Consider the following 21772-nt stretch of genomic DNA (forward strand, 5'->3'; position numbering starts at 1 on the left):
CATGACTCATGACTTTGATGAACACGACTCAACTCCTTCCTCATGCACTGACTCCTGTCATGACCACATTGATTATGATTCCGGTCATGACTCGTGACTTCGGACTGATCACTCAATTACTGACTCACATGACCATGACAATGATCTGACACTCTATTTATTTATCATTCGTCATACACATTCAATCATGACTACTCTACACTAGCTGATGGCGTCATATCATGCGACACATTTTGCGTCCACTTTTTGGGGACGCGCCATCTTCAATCAAAGGCTAGCAATGCTTTCGCACTAATAATTGTCTGAAAACCAAGCCCGAGAACGCATTTGCCAGCTGGTTCTGTGGTGTAGTGGCTATCACGTTCGCTTTACACGCGAAAGGTCCCCGCTTCGATCCCGGGCGGAACCACGGTTTTCTTTTTTCTTTTTTTATGGCTGATAGACAAGCAATGTCAGCTGCTTACTCTGGTATTGTAGCAATGCCGACCTATAATGAAGATGTAAATAGCGAATTAAGAGAAGCATGATTGCCAAATCTGGCCATCGATGCAGTTCCAGTGCATGCGTAATACGTGATATTGGGGATCATCAAGCTGCCTGTAGTCGTGACTTCAAGCAAAAATGCCTTACCGGACACATGTGAAGTAAAGCAGTAGGGGTTTCTCTTCTTTGGAGCTACACCGCATTTCCCGATAGCGGCGTTCCTGTTTTTATTTTACGTTCGATATTCAAGACATTAATAACTCCTGTCTGATGATCATTTATCGATTGATTAACCTTCAAGAGCATCATGATGGCAGCATTTTTTTCAACAAACTGCTGTGCGGCATTAACCCTGCAATATTCTAAGCATAAGCATGCATGCATTTCGTGATGTGCGTAATATTGTCTAACCAGGTCAGAGACACACTCTGGCAAATTACAGCATCTCACATACCACTACATAGGTTGGAATTAAACCTAGCCTTGGAGAAGCTTCTTTCGAGGGCACTCTCGGTCTGCGTGAAGGAAAGAAAATTCTGGGAGCTAACGAAATATGTAGGGGAAAGAAAAGCTTGAGTGTCTGGACTTAAGACATGAAGGATTGCTAATACTTCACAACATTGAAAAAGCTACAACAATCGATATCTTCCAAGCAATAATTATTTTCTTGCCTGTTTTTCTGCTACAGACTACAGGTAAGCATGCAGGTATGCAGAATTTTCAGCCTTCGGTTAACGCCATAGCCATCACACATGCAACGCACTGTACACGTTACTGACAAACTCAAAACAAATAACACTACACGCATATGGGTCGTGTTCGTCGGTAAATTACATAGCACGTTCCATGTACGATGTACAACCACATAGGCCCAGTTCCGGTACTTTTATTTGTCATACCCATGTTACTTAGGCGTACTGCTCTGGCTAAAGGCGGAGATGCTAGCGGCATTTCGCTGATAGTTTTGAATGATAAACTTTCCCGTCTTTCTAAAATTATAACCATTTTGGAAATTTACAAACATGGCACCAAGCTTGCAGATGGCATCCAAAGCACTAGTTCCAAATTATTACCTACTTTCACTTACCTTTACTGTTTTGAAATGCACATCTGGTATTTAGCTGCAATGAATCTGCCTAGGCTACTCGATCAAAATTCTCGCTAAAATACAGCATGGTTTCAGAACGGAAGTTTGTTGAAGGCAGTTCTCTCTAGATATCAAAGCTAATACTTTATTCGTTATTGTACTTCCAAAACCTCTCAGTGCTGCGTGTTGTTGCATGCCAATTCAGCTTGTGCGATAATAAATCTGAAAATGTTTAAAGCTGAGGAAACAACACACTGTTCCGACTGGTATTCATTCGGTGCCGTTAGAAGTAACATCCCTTCTGTTTCATGAATCACCACTGCGGCCGCTTTATTGTCATTTGTTTTTGTGAATATTATTTTCACCAACGTTTAATAGAAATTGCAAGCCATTTTTTGATGTCTGTTTTGTACACCAGGATGTCTAATGTGACGGACTGCGCACAGCTGCAGGATGGGCTTGGTCGCGTCGCGTAGTGGTGTCGGGAGATTGTGACACCGAAAGCTCAAAACTGCACTCATGTGCGCTGAAAACAAATCGTGAACAAGTTAACAGAAGCTGTTCACCCAGTAATGAAAACATTAGCACACATATTTTGAATAACTGCTGTTAACCCCAGGTTCACCCAAGATCATATGTGATCCGAATAAGCTAGCAGCCTCGTCAGCAGTGCCTGAAAGGCTTTCGGCTGCAACGAAATGTTACCAACGTAAGCAATGAGGTTAAAGTATTCAGCTACGGATAGTGTCTTAGCCTTATTTTACAGTACGCCAACGATGTTTGAGATAGGTCTCTTCGCATGCACTTTGTAGCTCTAATAGGTGTCCATTCTATTCATTCTCGGCTTCTCCCTGCGAGGGGGGATCGACTGCTTAACACGACCACGCAGAAAAAGGAGTTGAGCTGTTAAGCTGGATTTATCTGACTGTAAAAAACAATGCCCTTCGCCTCAAGTTTTTCACCTGAGTACGAAACTAAAATTCAACTGAGATGATTCACTCTCCCCCTCTCCCCATATCAATAATTGAGTTTCTATCGCTGTTTCAAAGTTCTACCGTGGGCGTCTAGAAATATTGATTTGTTTCAAATATTACATTATCCACGCCACTCTTCCCCTTCCTTTGCATTAATATTTTTGAACGATGCTCGCAGGTTCAAGAAGTAAAAAATGGCATTTAACACAGAATAGGCGCATCGATCGTACGGAGTAGACTCTGTTCTCAGGGTGCCAAGCTACCTGGTGAGGACTAATGAGGCAGCGAGTCAATCTTTTTTTCCCCCTGCAAGCTAAGTATTATGTCAAAGTATAAAAAGAGAAATGTATGTACGGAAACCTTAATGAACGAAGTGCAGCAGGAAGAAATTATAGGGCCCCTCTGACCATGCAAGCTAAATTGCGGGCTAGTTTGTTCAAAATGAAGAGAATGAGTACACAGTCTGCACTTTGTCTTTTTGTGTGCCTTACGTCCCGTCTTGTTCGCGCAGTTTGTACTCGTTTGAGAGTTATAGCATATCGTTACCGTGTTTACGTTACCGTTTACCGGGCCCGGCAAGCGACGTCTGCGCATGCGCCGCCACTTACCGGTCCGCAAGCACTTTACGGAATCTCTTTCAGCGTTGCGGAGAGTTAGCGTTCGCTTGTAAACAAACAAGGCGGAGCCCTGCACGGCCGCTTCGGACCAAATACACACCGCCGCCGCGTTCTTCGGCGCCATTTCTGGCTATACATGAAGGCATTCCCTTTTAATTTGCAAACTCTCACTCATACGTTGAGGTTTGAGTAACAACTAGGCCATGTTTATGAGATTATTTGCAACGACTACACTGGACCTCTTCAGTTTTATGCCCAATTCAACTATTTTTCTATACTTTCACGAGATTTTCCTCGAAAAAAAACTGATTTCTCTTACTATATTTATCAGTAATTAGAGAAAATAAAAAGTTTATCCGGCCCGTAGTTGGCGCGCTTTAACTTACTCCTACTAGATGGCGCCACCGTGTTTGCATCCAGAGACAAAAAGAAGCGACGATGCGGCACGGCAAACAGGTGTCGTAGTTCCATTTTTTACACCGCTCGCAACGCAACGTGCGCTGTGTATGCAAGCTTACTGAGGTCGTCGTAGTGAAAATGTCTACGGGCGAGGGTAGGCAAATGTGTCTTGCTTCACGGGCACATATGAAAATCTGAGTCGGCTGTTAGCTAAAGTGTAGTCGGTACGTCTTTATATGCAGAAAAAAAGATTATTAAAGTGGCATCTCACTTCTAAGAAATTATTGCAATGCACCCGTATTTTTTTATTAAAAGCTGGGCATCCGCCATCATCATCACTCGTTTTAGAATTACGGTAACTTGTTACGGGATAGACGGTACGCTAAAACATCTTCTGGCGTGCGCCGCGCTAACCTGAAAGTCCGGCGTCCGGTAACACGGCAAACGGTAACGTAAACACGGTAACGATATGCTATAACTCTCTAAAGATCTCGACATGTCGGTGAACCCCTCAACCCCGCCTTAAACTTTTTTTTTTTACTTATTGTGTGTCCCGTGACACGGCACTTTCTTCTGTCTTTTGCGGCCACGAATTACGTTCATTGCTCTTGCTACCGCTATTGATATTCGTTGCTAATGTCAATATGTCAAAGGCGGCAGCTAAATAATTGCTGCAAACAGATCCCCTAGAGTTGCATTGCCAGCTGGTTGCTTAACGTCACTGGTGGCGGAAAAACAATTCTGAGGGCAGTGCACGTTAAAGATCCCCAGGTGGTCGAAATTATTCCGGAGCCCTCCACTACGGCACCTCTTCCTTCCTTTCTTCTTTCACCCGATCCCTCCTCTATCCCGTCTCTTACGGCATGGTTCAGGTGTCCAACCGTATATGAGACAAATACTGCGCCAATTTCTTTACCCAAAAACCAGTTATTATTATTATTACCACTTCAGTCTGCTTACGTGGAGGAATGCGAAATCATGTGTTTTGAGGAAAGGAAACGTTTTTGAGGAAAGGAAAGCGCCCACTCGCTCTCAGACCTCGACAGAGCGGTGGACACCTCAACCCCGCCTCAAAAAATTTTGGATCCATTTTGTCACCCATGGCTCAGCTTTTTTGTGACCTATGGCTCAACGCATTGTTTTGAGACTCACTTTGTGACCAATGACTCAGCACTTTTTGCGACCCATTTTGTGACCATGACTTATGATCATGACTCATGACTTTGATGAACACGACTCAACTCCTTCCTCATGCATTGACTCCTGTCATGACCACATTGAATGTGATTCCGGTCATGACTCGTGACTTCGGACTGATCACTAAATTACTATGACTCACATGACCATGACAATGATCTGACACTCTATTTATATATCATTCGTCATACACATTCAATCATGGCTACTCTACAGTAGCTGATGGCGTCATATCATGCGACACATTTTGCGTCCACTTATTGGGGACACGCCATCTGCAATCAAAGGCTAGCAATGCTTTCGCACTGATAATTGTCTGAAAACCAAGTCCGAGAACGCATTTGCCAGCTGGTTCTGCAGTGTAGTGGTTATCACGTTCGCTTTACACGCGAAAGGTCCCCGGTTCGATCCCGGGCGGAACCACGGTTTTCTTTTTTTATGGCTGATAGACAGGCAATGTCAGCTGCTTACTCCGGTGTTATAGCAATACCGACCTCTAATGAAGATGTAAATAACGAATTAAGAGAATTGATTGATTGATTACAAACGTCTTTATTTCTTCAATGTTCTCCGAACATGTGGGTGGACCGCCTAGTCCGGTAGTCCACTGGCTGCTGCTGCTGCGCTGGCCCTCCCCACCAGCCAGTGCTGACGGTCAGGATCATCGCTGAGCAGAATAGCCTCCCACTGCTCCTCCGAGGGGTTGGGAATGGGGTCAACTAAGGGATTATATTGGCATGCCCACACCATATGGTAGAGGTTAGCTACCGCTCCACAATGTGGACACTGTGGAGAGTATAGTGTAGGGTACCACTGGTGTAATTTAGCTGGTGTTGGGTAGGTGTTGGTTTGTAGTCTCCTAAGGGTGTTCTCTTCTAACTTGTTGAGGGATTTGTGTGGTGTTGGGTACTCCTTTCTGGCTGTTCTGTATGGCGCAAGATTGTCAGCATACACTGCTAAGCCTATTAGGTCGCGGCACCCTTCATGGTCATCAGGGGGAGACGTCCGGTATAGAAGAGCTCGGGCATGCCTGTGGGCGGCTTCGTTTCCTCCTGGTAGTTCCAGGTGACCGGGGAACCAGATTACTGAGACCTGGTTGGGTGGATGCTTAGTCAGCAATGACAACCCTGACTTGTGAATTAATCCGTTATTGAAGTTTCGACAGGCGTTCTGGGAATCAGTGAGCACAACGGCGTTGGGGTTAGATGCTACAGCTAATGCAATAGCTGCCTCCTCTGCGTGAGTGGGGTTAGATGTTTTCACCGAGGCGCAGTTCACCATCGACCCTGAAGGCGTTGAGACCACAATAGTCATGACTCCATTATTTGGTCCTGCTGCGTCTACGTAAAGGGTGTTAATTTGCTTGTCCCATTTCTTCTGCAGGGATTCACCTCTTGCTTTCCTCCTCTCGGTGTTATATGCGGGATGCATATTCCGCGGAATGGGGTGCACGTTTATGCGTCTTCTCACATCGCGTGGGACCTCTTCCCTTTGGTCAATTGTATAGGGCAGATTAACATGGATTTTATCGAGCAGTTCTCTGCCGGGTTTTGTGAGTGCGAGCCGATTCAGTTGTGAGAACCATTGTGCTTCCCACATCTCTTTGAGGGTAATATGTACTCCTAGAGCCATGAGCTTTGCTGTTGGCGTGGAGTTTGGTAGCCCCAGTGCCATCTTGTAGGCTTTCCTGATGAGTACCTCCAACTTTTCAATTTCCGACCTGGAGAGGTTAAGGAATGCCGTCCCGTACATTATCCGAGAGATCACGAAAGCTTGCACTAAGCGGATGGTGTCCCTTTCCTTCATGCCATGGTGTTTATTTCGGATACGATGTATCATGCGGAGGATTTGTTCGGTGGATGTTGTAAGCTTCTTCATAGTGGTGGTGTTCTGTCGCCCCTGCGGGATATACTGCCCTAGTATCTTGATCTCCGTGGGTTTCTGTACTGGGTGGTTCTCTATATACACCGAGATGTTCTGCGCTAGGGGTGTCCTCGGGTTCTTCAGGATTAGCAACTCGGACTTTTCCGGCGCACACTGGAGACCTCTCTCCCTGGCGTACCGGTCCACCGTGTCGGCTGCTGCTTGAAGACGCTCCTCGATCTCGGCGTCACTCCCCGAGTTGCACCAGACAGTGATATCATCCGCATATAATGTGTGTTTGACGCCGGGGATTTCGGAAAGAAGGCCTGGTAGATCTTTCATAGCCAAATTGAACAAGAGGGGTGACAGTACCGCCCCTTGCGGAGTTCCCCTCGGGCCTAGAGTGATGGGATCTGATTTTATTCCACCGAAGTTTATAGTGGCTTGCCTGACTGATAAGAAGTTTTTGATATAGTTGTAGGTTCTTGCGCTACAGTTGGTATCGGCGAGGCTTTGCAGGATGTTTTTATGTAGAACGTTATCGAACGCTCCTTTCAAATCAAGTGCCAGGATGGCCCTTGTCTGTGACTTGGGAGGTGTCTCAAGGAGGTCTTTGTACAGGTACAAGAGGGCGTCCTGTGTCGATAGGTGAGGGCGAAAGCCGAATTGAGTATTAGGTAGGAGGTTGTTTTCTTCTAAGTATCTACTCAGTCTCGTGTTGATGACCCTCTCTATGAGCTTCCCCAAACACGAGGTCAGCGATATCGGTCGTAGATTATCCAGTTTAAGGGGTTTGTTCGCCTTCGGAATGAACCGAACCTCGGCTGTCTTCCAGGATATTGGTAACGTTCCTGTAGCCCAATGCTGCTCGTTGAAGCATTCCACCAGCGCGGTGATGGTGTCATCGCTGAGGTTAAATAAGAGCTTCGCTGTTATTTGATCTGGACCTGGAGCTGCATTTTTTCTCATGGCCGCGATTTCTGCTTTGATTTCTTCTTTCGTGAGTGGGAGGTCCAGCTTGGGATTTGGCAGTCCAGGATACTCCGGCTGTTCCACGACTTGGTCCGTGCACAGATACCTGGTCTTGAGCTTTTCGATCAACTCTGTGTCCGTACCCGGGGTGGTGTGTACGATCTTCGTGAGCCTGTCTTTAGTGGCCGACTTGCTGCTGCTGGGGTCGATTAGGACACGTAGGAGCTTCCAAGTCTTTGACACACCTAGCTTCCCCTGAATACCATCGCAGAGCGAATGCCAGTTCTGTCTGGTTAAGGATATGGCATAGGATTCTGCTTTTTTGTTTATCTCCTCTATTTTTTTCTTGAGTTTGCGGTTAAGCCGTTGTCTGCGCCATCTCTTTGTCAATGAGTGCCTCGCTTCCCATAAATGTAGAAGGTGCGGATCGACCGCTGGGCAATCTTCTGTCGTGCAGACCTCTTTTGTAAAGGCTTTCAAAGAGTGCACCTCATCTTTAACCCATTCCTCTAGGTCGGTAATAGTATTTGCAGTAGATGCCTGGGCCTTTCTCCACCTGTCCCAGTTCGTAACTCTTGCGATACCTATTTTGCGCTTGCACGCGTTTGTGCTTATCTCCAGAGAGAGTATGAAGTGATCGCTTCCCAGGTGCTGTTCGGTATTCTTCCAAATGGCGTTTTGTATGTTCTTGGTGAACGTCAGGTCAGGACATGTATCTCTACTGACACTGTTTCCCAGCCTCGTAGGGTAAGTGGGATCGGTGAGGATCGATAACCCCTCTTGCGCCACTACTTCTTCTAGTTTTCTGCCTTTCGGTGTCGCCGCCGGGTAGCCCCATGAAAGGTGTGGTGCGTTGAAGTCGCCTCCAATCACGCAGGGGGCATGGCCCGCTAAGGTCAGAAATTTCTTTATGAGGGAACCCAATTTTGCGTTCCTGTCTTTTGGAGGGCTGTATACATTCAATACGTGCGTGCTTGCCGCTCCTCTCTGGAGAGGAAGAATAGTTATATAGCAGTGCGCAACATCCGGTTCGAAAGTGTCGTGCAATATGGCAGTGTATAATTTGTGCACTAACGTGGCAGTTAACTGGTCGTGCTGATAAGTCACATAGTCTTGGAGCTTCATAGGCATTAGGTGGGGTTCTTGAATTAGGATAGCTGCCGGTGGGTCAGATTCCTGAGATAGAAGTAGATTAAGAGCAGCCTGCTTTCTCCTGTATCCCCGGCAGTTCCACTGCCAGATCTTTACTCTAGGTTTGGCTGGCATGTTGAATCCGTATCGGATGGTTCGTCCACGTGCATTGTACGAGCGAATTTCGACTTAAGCCTTTTATACGCAGGTTCCTTCCGAAGTCCAGAAATTGCCGTCTCCGTGTATCGTCGGTTGTTTGCAATCTGATTTCGAATGTCTTGGAATTGAGCGTTCACATAAATTGGAAAAGCTTGAAACTCCTCCTTGAAGGACCTCAGTTATTGGATGATTTGTTGGTAGACCTCGCCTAAGGCAGGCTGGGAGCTAGGTACTGCCTGCTGTTTTTGGTTTTCAGGAGTCGGCTGAGCTACCGGCGTTATTGCGTTAGTAGTTGCTCGCTTAAGCTCTTGGTTTTGGATTGTTAAAGCGGTCACTTGTTTTTTCAGACTTTCTATCTCGTTTTTGAGTGCTGCTAACTCCGTGTTATTCTGAGGGGAGGAGGAGTGAAGGGGAGGCCATTCTGCAAAGCTCACCTTCGAATCTGAAAGCTGGCCCGAGGACGTCTTCTTCAGCGCCCCGATGGGCTTGTTGAGGTTCTCCTGCCCTTGTTCTTTACCCGCCTCCACTTGACTGGCGTTCTGGTTGGAGCCTGTTGCCCGGCGTCTTGAGCTCGAACGGCCGCGAGAGGCGGAACGAGAGTGGGAGACTGATGACGACACTCCTCGCCGTCGCGATGTAGGCTGCCTCTTCTGCCTCGTCCTGCTCCTGCCTTCTTGATCTTCAAGTTTTGTTGTTGATGACGCGTTTGATGACGCGGTACTAGTGTTCTTGTTCAGCGGTCTCTGGAATTTCTCCTTGCAGTCTTTTGCGTAAGTCTTGTGCGGACCCTTGCACAGCGCGCAAACGGGTGTACACTCGTGCGTCTCATCTGGACTCGGCGTTCCACAGGTTTGGCAAGCAGCCCCCTTGGGTTTCGGGCAGACGTCTGCTCGGTGACCTGGCGTTCCACAGTTGATACAAGCAGCCCTCGTTTTACGGTAGATGTAGCAGCGGCGCTCTGACCACCCGTAGTTGACCGTGAAGGGAACCTTCTGCCCGGCGAAGACGATGACTGCCGACGTAGTCTTGCCCAGTCGGCGCGCTCCCAGGATTGTATGGCTGGGTGAGGAGACGTCTTGGAAGATAGAGTCATTACTCACTTCAGGCTTGATATTATGTATTACACCCCTGCAAACATCCTCTGGCAAGGCAACGTAGGCGGTGATCGTTATACTCTTGCCGTCGAGGTACAGACAATTAAGCTTGGCGAGACGGAACGCGTCTTCCTCACAGTGAGTACACACCATTATAATGTTCTGCTGGCTAACAACGCGCAGCGTTGGCTTTTCTTGTAGAGGGGTGTTGAGGGCTGCTTGGATCCCTAATTCGAGATCGTAGGAGCGTGGAGCCACAGATTGCAGATCCACCGTGGTTTTAGGTCGGATGATGACTTTGTATGGAAAATTCTTGAGACTCGGTAGACGCGGAGGTCTCGGTGCAGGAGGCTCTCGGCGTTCTTTCTTCTCCTGCTCTTCCTTGGGAGGTGTGGATTTAGCTTGCGCCGCTCTGTCGTTGTTGCGCCGGGACCATATGTTCCAGCCATGGCTGTTGTCGTCCTTCGGGAGATCCTGCGGGGGCATCAGCTGCTGCTGGGATGTTGGTACATGACTGAAGTCCATCTCCGTCGGGTCGTAGCCTCTTAGAGAATTCATCGTGGTCGTGGCAGTCCTGGATGAAGTGGGAGCACTCACTGGCGAGCGTCGTTAGACCCGCGTTGCGCGAACGCTATGCCGCGCATCCGCGGGCGCACCGGCGTCTCCGCGGCGATAAGGCACCCCAACCCCTTGGCCGTTAGGGTTAGCGCTCCTCACGGGGTGACGAGAAGTAGACAGGCTGTAGCGCCGAAAATGTGGCACTCACAGGCTCACTGGTGGTACCAGGCCGTGTCAGGCGTTGAAGGCAACTCGTGGATGATAAATATATGGTGATCCAATATTCTAATCCGCCACAATCGAAGATTGTCAACGGAGCCCATGAATCGCACGTCCGCTCGTGACGAACGCTTGCAGCGCCCCCCGAATTAAGAGAAGCATCATTGCGAAATCTGGCCATCGATGCAGTTCCAGTGCATGCGTAATACGTGATATTGGGGATCATCAAGCTGCATGTAGTCGTGACTTCAAGCAAAAATGCCTTACCGGACACATGTGAAGTAAAGCAGTAGGGGTTTCTCTACTTTGGAGCTACACTGCATTTCCCGATAGCGGCGTTCCTGTTTTTATTTTAAGTTCGATATTAGAGACATTAATAACTCCTGTCTGATGATCATTTATCGATTGATTAACCTTCAAGAGCATCATGATGGCAGCATTTTTTTCAACAAAGTGCAGTGCGGTATAAACCCTGCATCTCTCCAAGCATAAGCCTGCATGCATTTCGTGTTGTGCGGAATATTGTCTAACGAGGTCAGAGACACACTCTGGCAAATTACAGCATCTCACATACCACTACATAGGTTGGAATTAAACCTAACCTTGGAGAAGCTTCTTTCGAGGGCACTCTCGGTTTGCGTGAAGGAAAGAAAAATTCTGGGAGCTAACGAAATATGTAGGGGAAAGAAAAGCTTGAGTGTCCGAACTTAAGACATGAAGGATTGCTAATACTTCACAACGTTGAAAAAGCTACAACAATCGATATCTTGCAAGCAATAATTATTTTCTTGCCTGTTTTTCTGCTACAGACCACAGGTAAGCATGCAGGTATGCAGAATTTTCAGCTTTCGGTTAACGCCATAGCCATCACACATGCAACGCACTGTACACTTTACTGACGAACTCAAAACAAATAACACTACACGCATATGTGTCGTGTTCGTCGGTAAATTACATAGCACGTTCCATGTACGATGTACAACCACATAGCCCAGTTCCGGTACTTTTATTTGTCATACCCATGTTACTTAGGCGTACTGCTCTGGCGAAAGGCGGAGATGCTAGCGGCATTTCGCTGATAGTTTTGAATGATAAACTTTCCCGTCTTTCTAAATTTAATAATCATTTTGGAAAGTTACAAACATGGCACCAAGCTTGAAGATGGCATCCAAAGCACTAGTTCCAAATTATTACCTACTTTCACTTACCTTTACTGTTTTGAAATGCACATCTGGTATTTAGCTGCAATGAATCTGCCTAGACTACTCGATCAAAATTTTCGCTAAAATACAGCATGGTTTCAGAACGGAAGTTTGTTGAAGGCAGTTCTCTGTAGATATCAAAGCTAATACTTTATTCGTTATTGTACTTCCGAAACCACTCAGTGCTGCGTGTTGTTGCATGTCAATTCAGCTTGTGCGATAATAAATCTGAAAATGTTTAAAGCTGAGGAAACAACACACTGTTCCAACTGGTATTCATTCGGTGCCGTTAGAAGTAACATCCCTTCTGTTTCATGAATCAGCACTGCGGCCGCTTTATTGTCATTTGTTTTTGTGAATCTTATTTTCACCAACGTTTATTAGAAATAGCAAGCCATTTTTTGATGTCTGTTTTGTACACCAGGATGTCTAATGTGACGGACTGCGCACAGCTGCAGGATGGGCTTGGTCGCGTCGCGTAGTGGTGTCGGGAGATTGTGACACCGAAAGCTCAAAACTGCACTCACGTGCGCTGAAAACAAAACATGAACAAGTTAACAGAAGCTGTTCACCCAGTAATGAAAACATTAGCACACATATTTTGAATAACTGCTGTTCCCCCCAGGTTCACCCAAGATCATAAGTGATCCGAATAAGCTAGCAGCCTCGTCAGCAGTGCCTGAAAGGCTTTCGGCTGCAACGAAATGTTACCAACGTAAGCAAGGAGGTTAAAGTATTCAGCTACGGATAGTGTCTTAGCCTTATTTTACAGTACGCCAACGATGTTTGAGATAGGTCTCTTCGCATGCACTTTGTAGCTCTAATAGGTGTCCATTCCATTCATTCTCGGCTTCTCCCTGCGAGGTGGGATCGACTGCTTAACACGACCACGCAGAAAAAGGAGTTGAGTTGTTAAGCTGGATTTATCTGACTTAAAAAACAATGCCCTTCGCCTCAAGTTTTTCACCTGAGTACGAAACTAAAATTCAACTGAGATGATTCACTCTCCCCCTCTCCCCATATCAATAATTGAGTTTCTATCGCTGTTTCAAAGTTCTACCGTGGGCGTCTAGAAATATTGATTTGTTTCAAATATTACATTATCCACGCCACTCCTCCCCTTCCTTTGCATTAATATTTTTGAACGATGCTCGCGGGTGCAAGAAGTAAAGAATGGCATTTAACACAGGGTAGGCGCATCGATCGTGCGGAGTAGACTCTGTTCTCAGGATGCCAAGCTGCCTGGTCAGGACTAATGAGGCAGCGAGTCATAATCTTTTTTCCCCCTGCAAGCTGGGTATTATGTCAAAGTATAAAAAGAGAAATGTATGTACGGAAACCTTAATGAACGAAGTGCAGCAGGAAGAAATTATAGGGCCCCTCTGCCCATGCAAGCTAAATTGCGGGCTAGTTTGTTCAAAATGAAGAGAATGTGTACACAGTCTGCACTTTGTCTTTTTGTGTGCCTTACGTCCCGTCTTGTTCGCGCAGTTTGTACTCGTTAGAGAGTTATAGCATATCGTTACCGTGTTTACGTTACCGTTTACCGGGCCCGGCAAGCGACGTCTGCGCATGCGCCGCCACTTACCAGTCCGCAAGCACTTTACGGAATCTCTTTCAGCGTTGCGGAGAGTTAGCGTTCGCTTGTAAACAAACATGGCGGAGCCCTGCACGGCCGCTTCGGACCAAATACAGCACCGCCGCCGAGTTCTTCGGCGCCATTTCTGGCTATACATGAAGGCATTCCCTTTTAATATGCAAACTCTCACTCATACGTTAAGGTTTGAGTAACAACTAGGCCATGTTTATGAGATTATTTGCCAATTTTTGAGCAGTTAAGTTTGACTATATGTCGTGTACATAGCCAAATAGCAAAGACTACACTGGACCTCTTCAGTTTTGTGCCCAATTCAACTATTTTTCTATACTTTCACGAGTATTTCCTCGAAAAAAAACTGATAATTCTCTTACTATATTTATCAGTAATTAGAGAAAATAAAAAGTTTATCCGGCCCGGAGTTGGCGCGCTCTAACTTAAGGCGGAACCGCATGGCGCGTTTTCCGCGAGCGAAAAACGCGACGCGCGGTGGACGCCCGCGTTGCCGTCAACGCGCGAGCACCCGCACGAAAAAAGGGGAGCGCCGCCTTCACGGCGCGTTTTCCGGGTTGCCAGACAACGTAACTCCCAACGACATGAATTGTCCCTGCTACCGCATATGTAATATGCCCTTAAACTTACACAACACTGCAATAGAAATAATCTTAGTGTAATTACACAACGACATTTTTTTCCGAAGTATATTTATCAAGCTTAATTTCAAGCAGGAAGAGTGTGTACGAAACTGCGACTATAGGCTCCGTGCGCTGCAGTTTGGTGCGCGCGAGTGGTGGTGGTGGTAGTGGTTTTATTAAAAATAATAGTAAAAAGGAAGGAAAAGATTTTTGCTAGCCCCGGCATCTGCCATCGATACTGAAGCACCTGAGCTGGGGCAGCGGAAATAAAGGACAGCAGGCAGAATGGAGAAATGAAATGAAAGAGGTGAGGGGACAGGAATAGAGGACAGGGGGAGAAGTAATATGTACAAACTATTTACACAATAAGTAATGTGTCCAGGTTGTGCGCGTGATTAGTTCAGTTTAGAGGAATTAAATCACACACGCGCACAGCACTGTGTAGGTTACAACTGGAGTGGGGCGTCCAGTTATTAATCGTTCAAGGTAGAACTCGCGGAGCGTTCGGTCACTGCGTGTAACTACCTGACGGAGAACAGACGGGACGTCAAGCCCGTGTGTTCGAGGAATGCACATAGGCTCACCAAAGTTCGCTCACGAGTGCGCGCACTGCCCTGCGGCCACAATAGCGTCTTGATGGAGTCTGGTAGTATGCCCTGCGCCCTATAGGCCGCGAGCATATCGCGACGAGCATCGACGAACGCGGAGCAGCGAAGGAGCAGATGTTCTAGTGTTTCCACTGCACCGCATCCGTCACACACATCACTCATCGCGATTCCGTGCCGCACCCGTCGTTCCCCGGGCCACACGCAGCCAATGCGCGCGCGGAGGATCATTGCACGTTGCGACCGTGTAAGTGCGCGACAGCCGATGACACTGTCGATGCGCTCACCTCCCGCGATGCGTGGGTCGGGGTGCTGCTTTCGGAGATGGTCGTGAATGGCCGCACGCACGTCCTCCAGCGCAAGGGGCAGATCGCTGGCAGGTAGTTGGTATGCAGCGGTCGCGAGGTCGTCAGCTTCTTCGTTGCCGGCGATGCCGCAGTGACCGGGCACCCACTGTGCACGCACGGCACAACCTCTCTGCGCGAGGCGCTCGATGCGCGAGCGAATTTCCCGCACTAGTGGGGTACCGCGGCCGTTAGATTGCAGGCGGCTGAGGGCGGCGCGGGAGTCGCACAGCAGAGCACTCCTGGGCGGCGGAGGGCCGAGGGTGAGCAGCAGGTCCAGCCCGAGCCGGATCCCCATCAACTCCGCCGTGGTGGAGGAGCCCAGGAAGGTTGCGTGTTGCTGGCTGTGCAGTCGCAGGGCGGGGATGGTGGCCGCCGCAGCAAGGGCGCCACCTGGTTTACAGCTGTGGCGAAAGGCGGACGCAGCCGACGCAGCTCTCTGTTTCAGTTTGCAGTGAAGCGAGGCGAGCGGTGAGGTGTTTCGTTCGAAGGCGAAAACAAACTTGGATAATTATGGGTGCTCGACCTACTGCTCTGTTTAGCAATGTCACAACAGCTATAAAAACACTGCAGCAAAAGGTACCGAATATATTGTTACGATGAAGTGGCAATGGAAGACGAAGTGGCCTCTCGCGTGAAAGGACGAACGAAGAAGAGGAGGTTAATGCAGCTCCCTGTTTGTATTGGTGCTCCCTGCTAGGAACTATTTATTCTAACCCCCAACACTTGTAATTAAATGTAAATAGTATTCCCCCGTAACAATATTTGAACACTTTCTTTGGACATCGTGCATGCTCGCTCACGCACAGATTTTCTGCTGGAAATGAGTACACTGTGGAATTAAATTGATGAGTGTGAACTGGGAGAGGGTTGACACTGACTAGGGTGTTTTGAACGTGCCATCATTGGTAGGAGTTGCTTTAGGTCTTTATGTAGAGGGAAGGAATGCGCTCAGTCAGCTACAGGAAATGGTCTACGGTGAAGTTCTTGGATCTAGCATCTAAAGTTTGAGTCTTCGTTTGTTATGCTCATCTGTGGTTCAGTGAGTCAATTTTGTTTCTAGTTTTTTTTTTGTGCTTGTGTGCATGCTGTGGGAGCGACGTCGTACTTCTGATTATACTTATGTTGTTTTCACATTGTTTCACCTAAGGTTTTGTGTATTTATTTGAATCATTTTATTTCCTACAGTGGCTTAAAATTTTGTGTCCTTATTTGTTGCATTTCTGAGATCTCAAATCCTGTTCTGATCCAGGGAAAAGAAAAATAGAGAGTGGTTCAAATTTCCCTCTATACATTTCTTGGATTTCACATTGCTAAACCCTTAGTTTCTGGAATTATTATTTTTATTTTAATGAAGTTTATCGTCTCAATGCAACTCAGACTATAAAAGGCGCAATAGTAGGAGGTTCCAAATAATTTGAACCACTTGGTTTTTTTTAACGTGCACTGACAACGCGCAATACGCGGGCTTCTAGAATTATGCCTTCATCGAAATGCGACCGCCGCAACCAGGATCGAACCCGAGTCATTTAGGTCAGCAGCTGAGCACCATAACCACTGAGCCACCGCCGCGGCCTTTCTAGAGTTAAGTATTTACCAAAAGAAAAATGCGACCGAAATATTTCATGTAATTGGTGCCTTCACGAAATCTCTGAAAAGAAAGTCCTAACTGGGCAAGATACTTAGCAAGAAACCCATCGTATTTTTGTATGCTTAGAGCTATGCTTCTCTGAGAGGAATACACAAAGTAAAGCAGTGACGATCCTGCAGGATGTAGAGCATTATAATATATGTGTAGTAAGTGCGTTTTTCGCAATTCTAGCAGACCATTCACATAGTGGATGTCACAGTGGGCGTAAATTACATAGCTGATTTCATTATATGAGTCAATCAGAGCCGGGTTTCTCAAACTGTAAAGGCACTTAATTAATCTCAATAAGGTCAACTGCGCTGCCAAATATTGCAGTGCCCTCGGGACTGCAACACAATCATGGCTGCTCGGAATCGGTGATCAGCGCAACCTGAAAGCAATTGAAACTAAACGTAGCAGGGGTGGCGCCAAGGCTTTCAATGCCTTGAAATCCGCAGAGAAGCAGGCGTTGACTCATCGCGGTTAGTGCTCGTCTGCTATGCGGTCGGGCTGACGCGAACGCACCGGCATGGAGGAAGGCGCAGGGCCACCACGGCCCGTCTCGAGGAGAGCGGGCTCTCCCCTCGAGAGACGGCCGTGACTGAGCGTCCGGTTAACGCCGCGAGTGCCGCGAGGCGGCGCTGGCGATGTGGTCGCTGCTGGCGCCACCATACCAGCGCACGACTGCATGCCAAGAGGCCACTGCTTGTTTACAACTCGACATAGAAAATGGAGTGTCGGGCGCTTACTACAGAGCAGAAGAGGCGGTCGCGTATATCCCACAGGACGCGACGCCTCTCCACTTCCGTGATAGGGGCCTCGTTGAAGACTGCTTTCTCAATTTTCGATGAACACGATGCGCGCGCGAAACAGTAGCACGTGTTTTTCACGTGCGCGCCGGTTCTGCAGAGCGAAAAAAAAAATGCGCCGAAGAGGTTAAGTCGAGATGCGCAGAGAGTAGGGCCATCTAGTGGCAAAACCAAAAACCAAAAATGCCATGTGACCAAATACCACGTGACTTACTTGAAATCTGATTGGCGGACCCGCCTCGGACCAACACCCTCTCAATGCTAAGGCCTCTCCACCGGCCGCGTGACGTCACGCCAAGGGACCGTGCAGGCCCCGCGCTCCGCGATTTCAGCGCGCCGCGCCCGTCTGCACTATTCGGGTACTGCCGTACGTAGCTGCCTTATAAGTGATTCCTTCATTTTCATTTTTGTCGTTGCTGCAGAAAAGAAATTCGCTAGTTTGTGCGCGCCTTAGGCTATCATTTTATCTGCTTTATATATTTTTTTTATTGCAGAACACCTTATTGTCAAGAAAGTTCGAGCTGCTAATACAGTTTTTTATAATAAACAATTTAGCATACGGCCGCCAATTTCGCATTATTGGTCATTATAATAAAAAATTGATTAGTTAATTTCAATTAATCATCTAATTATTAGGTTCTATCACGTACATGATGTCTGCCGTGCGGTAAAATCCATCCGCACAGACCGCACATGCGTATATCTAGTTGTTAAAGTAGAATCGTGAACATTGAAAAAAAAAACACCGTCTACTGCGCATTGTGTTAGTTTTATTCTGTATTGTGTTTTGCTTAAAGCTTTCACACACAGCAATAATGACACTCACAATAATGTTGCGCTGTTGAGTATTTGTACAGCTAATCTGACCCTTACAATAAAAAACGACGAGACACCAGCAATGAAGTGTGCGCAAAGCATTTTTATTGCTTGGGAATAAAACTTACTTCTTCTTAAGCGTTGCTGCTTTCCGGGCTGCGGCCTTCTGCTGCGCATTGTCTTGTATGGCATCATTTCTTAGTTTGCAAAAGTTGTTTAGAACAACGTTGGTTGCAACGCGTACTACCAAGCGCAGGAGAGTTTGTGCAGTGTGGCCATTTTCACATGTCTCAATGTCGTGTTCGTCCAGGAGGGAAATCGTCTGTGAAATCACGACACCACGTTGATTTCTACAGGAGAGAAAATCTTCCGCGGTTGCTCCAAAAGACAACTTCTCTGCAACTAGTTTAGTCATCAGTACCATGTGAACTGTGCATGGCTGGGGAAACTTCAGCCCTCCTCTCGACAGGTTAGCTATCATGGCAGTATTTTCCGCTTCGATCTCTCGATTTTCAATCACCAATGTGCTGAAGCAAGCAGAACATGAAAGCTTCTTTAAAGCAGCATGAGCAGCGTATCCTGCAATGTAGACAATAGCATCCATGTCAGAGTGGGCGTGTGTAATATCGTCGTCGCTGACAGCCACAGAAAAGTTGCATGGGACAAGATCCTCACTTACGTCTTCAAACTCTGTTTCCTCGCGTGGAAATGTCAAAAGTTTTTGAAGACGAAGCTTCTTCTCACATTCGTAGAGCTGACGCACGGAAATGTGGTACTGTGATCCTGCCAGCTGGCGGTAACGGCCGAACCGGTCTTCTAGCGCATCCGTCTGAAATTTGCCCAGCAGTACGTACTTGAAGTGAAGTTCTTCTAAGCAGTAGCGCGAGAGTTCTACCAGAGAATAGCATGTCAGTCGCAAAGCACTGTGAGTCTCTTTCGTCAGCGAGCCACTGGTGATGTTTATTCTTGCCCAAGCGTCCAACCAGTCCACAACGCCGCTCAGGAAAGCTAACTGTGTGTCATCAACAGACCTTACAGGGTCTTGCATGCTGTCCCTTAGCCTCTGGCCTTTGCAAGGGGTCTTAACATTGACTATTTGCCACCATGTGAGGATAACGTCAATGAAAAGAGCAGTCGACTCAGCTTGAGGAATCTTGAACGCGGAACCATGTGTCCTGAGGGCATTTGAAACAAACTGATTAATGACGTCGAGAGCGAGCTTTACATTTTGCCGCTCCATTGAGGTTGGATTCACGGCTTTTGCGTTCAGTCTGTAAGCAGCCTTCACAAGCGACGTCTTCTCTGAAGAATAAAGCTGCCGCACAGCTGCGAAAGAAGCAGCTTTCATACGAGGAGGCCCTTCGGGCATTGCTCCACTCAAGTCCATTTCAGGGAAATAGAGGCATGTTCCAGGGTTTTTCTGGTTAATCCAATTGTTCCTAATGCACTTCAAGAGATGCACAGGATCGACCACGTAGAAAAGAGGGCGAGCGTTATCGGCTGGATGGGGATAGACAATGCTCACCTGAGGACTTGTAGCAAATAACGACATCATCTTGCGGTTCAGAGCATTGTTGTCCGTTATCACAGCGATAATTTTGAGCCCCATTTTCTCAACATTAATGATTATGTTCTTAGCATGCTCGTGCAAAATTTCTGCGCTCAGTTTGCTCACAGGTAATATGTGAATGACGTCCTTGTTTGCAGAAAGGAGTGATTGTACCATGAACACATGGGCTGTTGTTGCTGGTTCCGTTGAATGAACCGACGATCCTACTATTGTGCCCCCTTTGTAGTCGAAGTATGGTTTTATGTGGATCTCATCGATCATCAGGGTCACTGTCTTCTCGTGGTCTTTCATTGATTTGACTCGTTCTCGGATGTAGGAGAGACAGTGCGGTTGATTTTGCTCCACAAGAGGGTCAGCTTTGTAATTTGAGCAAACACGGCGCAGTGTGGAAGGATGGGGCAGAATGATTCTTGATGCAGCTCTTGTGAAGTGATATGCGTGAGGAGAAATTGAATTCAAAATACTGGCGAATACCAGCAGCTCTGCGCTATACACATGCTGTTTCGCGAGGAGAAGCTCTATCTGCTCAACCAGAAATTTCAGCAAAGAAGACTGTTCTTTCGTCGTATCACTGTCCTCAATGAGGTCTGCAAGCAGTGAACCGACAAACTGCAATACTTTAGTATGTTTCGACTCTTTCGTCACCTCAGGTATATTATGCAAGCCTATCTCGAGTTCTTCTAGCAGCAAGGACAGGCTGGAGGTGTCGCATACTTGAGCTGGCAGAATCCTGCCTGAAGGAAGCGACAGAAGCTTCACTCCATTCAAGAAAACAGAAAGTGACAGATCAGGGAGAACTACCAAGGCGCATTTCACATTAGGTGAAGGATCATTCTCGATGAGAAGGAACCTAACGCACTGCTCATCGACAGAAACGGTCCAGAATTTCGTGTTGCAGATTCCAGGCAACTTAGATTTGAACTCCTCGTAAGATGAAACTTTGTTTCTTTTCTGTTCAAGCTCATTAGACTGAAGTGACTTCCTCATAGCCTCCTGCAAAGCAGCGTTTTCCCTTCTTGCTTTTTTCGTCTCTGGCGATTCACTCCGTCCAGGCGTTGAGGACAAGTATTTTGGGCAGTTTGGAAAAACAGAAGGCGCAGCATCAATCTTCAACTGTAGCCTGTCACGCTTCACCTCTATTATTTTCCCTGTCAGTTCATCTTGGTGTGACAACGTCGTAATGAAGTCGCCTGCGTGGAAGTGCAGTTCACACACCTGCACGAGAAAATGAAGCAAGGCCATTCGCCATGACTCTCCATTGCCTAAAACACTAAGTAAAAAGAGTCTGAATAGTGAACAGCTTTTACATATTTACACAGCTTTTACACAAGCCTTATGCACATCCACAGAACTAAATGCTTCCTGGACAATTCATACATAAGTGTAAGAAGTGATATCATTGCCTACAAAGACAGCATGCCTTTCCGGGAGCGACAGCTCACAACTAAGATAATTACCAGCGCCTATTAAGCAATATTTCAGAGTCTTACCCTCGAATGCTCTGTAGGTGTGAAATCCTTCCGTGGAATGGCTCGCAACCAGGCTTTTCTTCGTACTTCGTCTCTTGGGAAGCAATAAACACGTACTTTGGGACCATTCTGGTAGTTCCCGCGGCACCCGGGAACACAGCACCGGCCCATGTTTCACGAAGTTGCACTCGCTACACGGCAGGCAATCAGTTTCCCATTCGTGCGCTAGCACAGGTACGCACGCCACACAAGAAACGGCCACACGAAACAGACACAGCCGTGCGAGGAGCGAACGGAAATGCACCCAACGCCAGGCTGAAAGACTCAAGCAGCAGCTAGACG

The 21772-nt window shown here is 47.2% G+C and overlaps 1 protein-coding gene and 2 non-coding genes across 3 annotated transcripts in view; all 3 read left to right on the top strand.

Moving 5' to 3' along the window:
* Positions 1-21772, top strand: part of LOC144097694 (nose resistant to fluoxetine protein 6-like) — a 124575-nt gene that overhangs the window by 20922 nt on the left and 81881 nt on the right. The window lies entirely within an intron of this gene.
* TRNAV-UAC (transfer RNA valine (anticodon UAC)) lies at positions 337-409 on the top strand. Its single transcript has one exon. It is a non-coding gene; the product is annotated as a tRNA-Val (tRNA).
* Positions 5108-5180, top strand: TRNAV-UAC (transfer RNA valine (anticodon UAC)). Its single transcript has one exon. It is a non-coding gene; the product is annotated as a tRNA-Val (tRNA).

The sequence above is a fragment of the Amblyomma americanum genome, chromosome 1 (genome assembly GCF_052857255.1).
Source record: "Amblyomma americanum isolate KBUSLIRL-KWMA chromosome 1, ASM5285725v1, whole genome shotgun sequence".
NCBI classification, from domain to species: domain Eukaryota; kingdom Metazoa; phylum Arthropoda; class Arachnida; order Ixodida; family Ixodidae; genus Amblyomma; species Amblyomma americanum.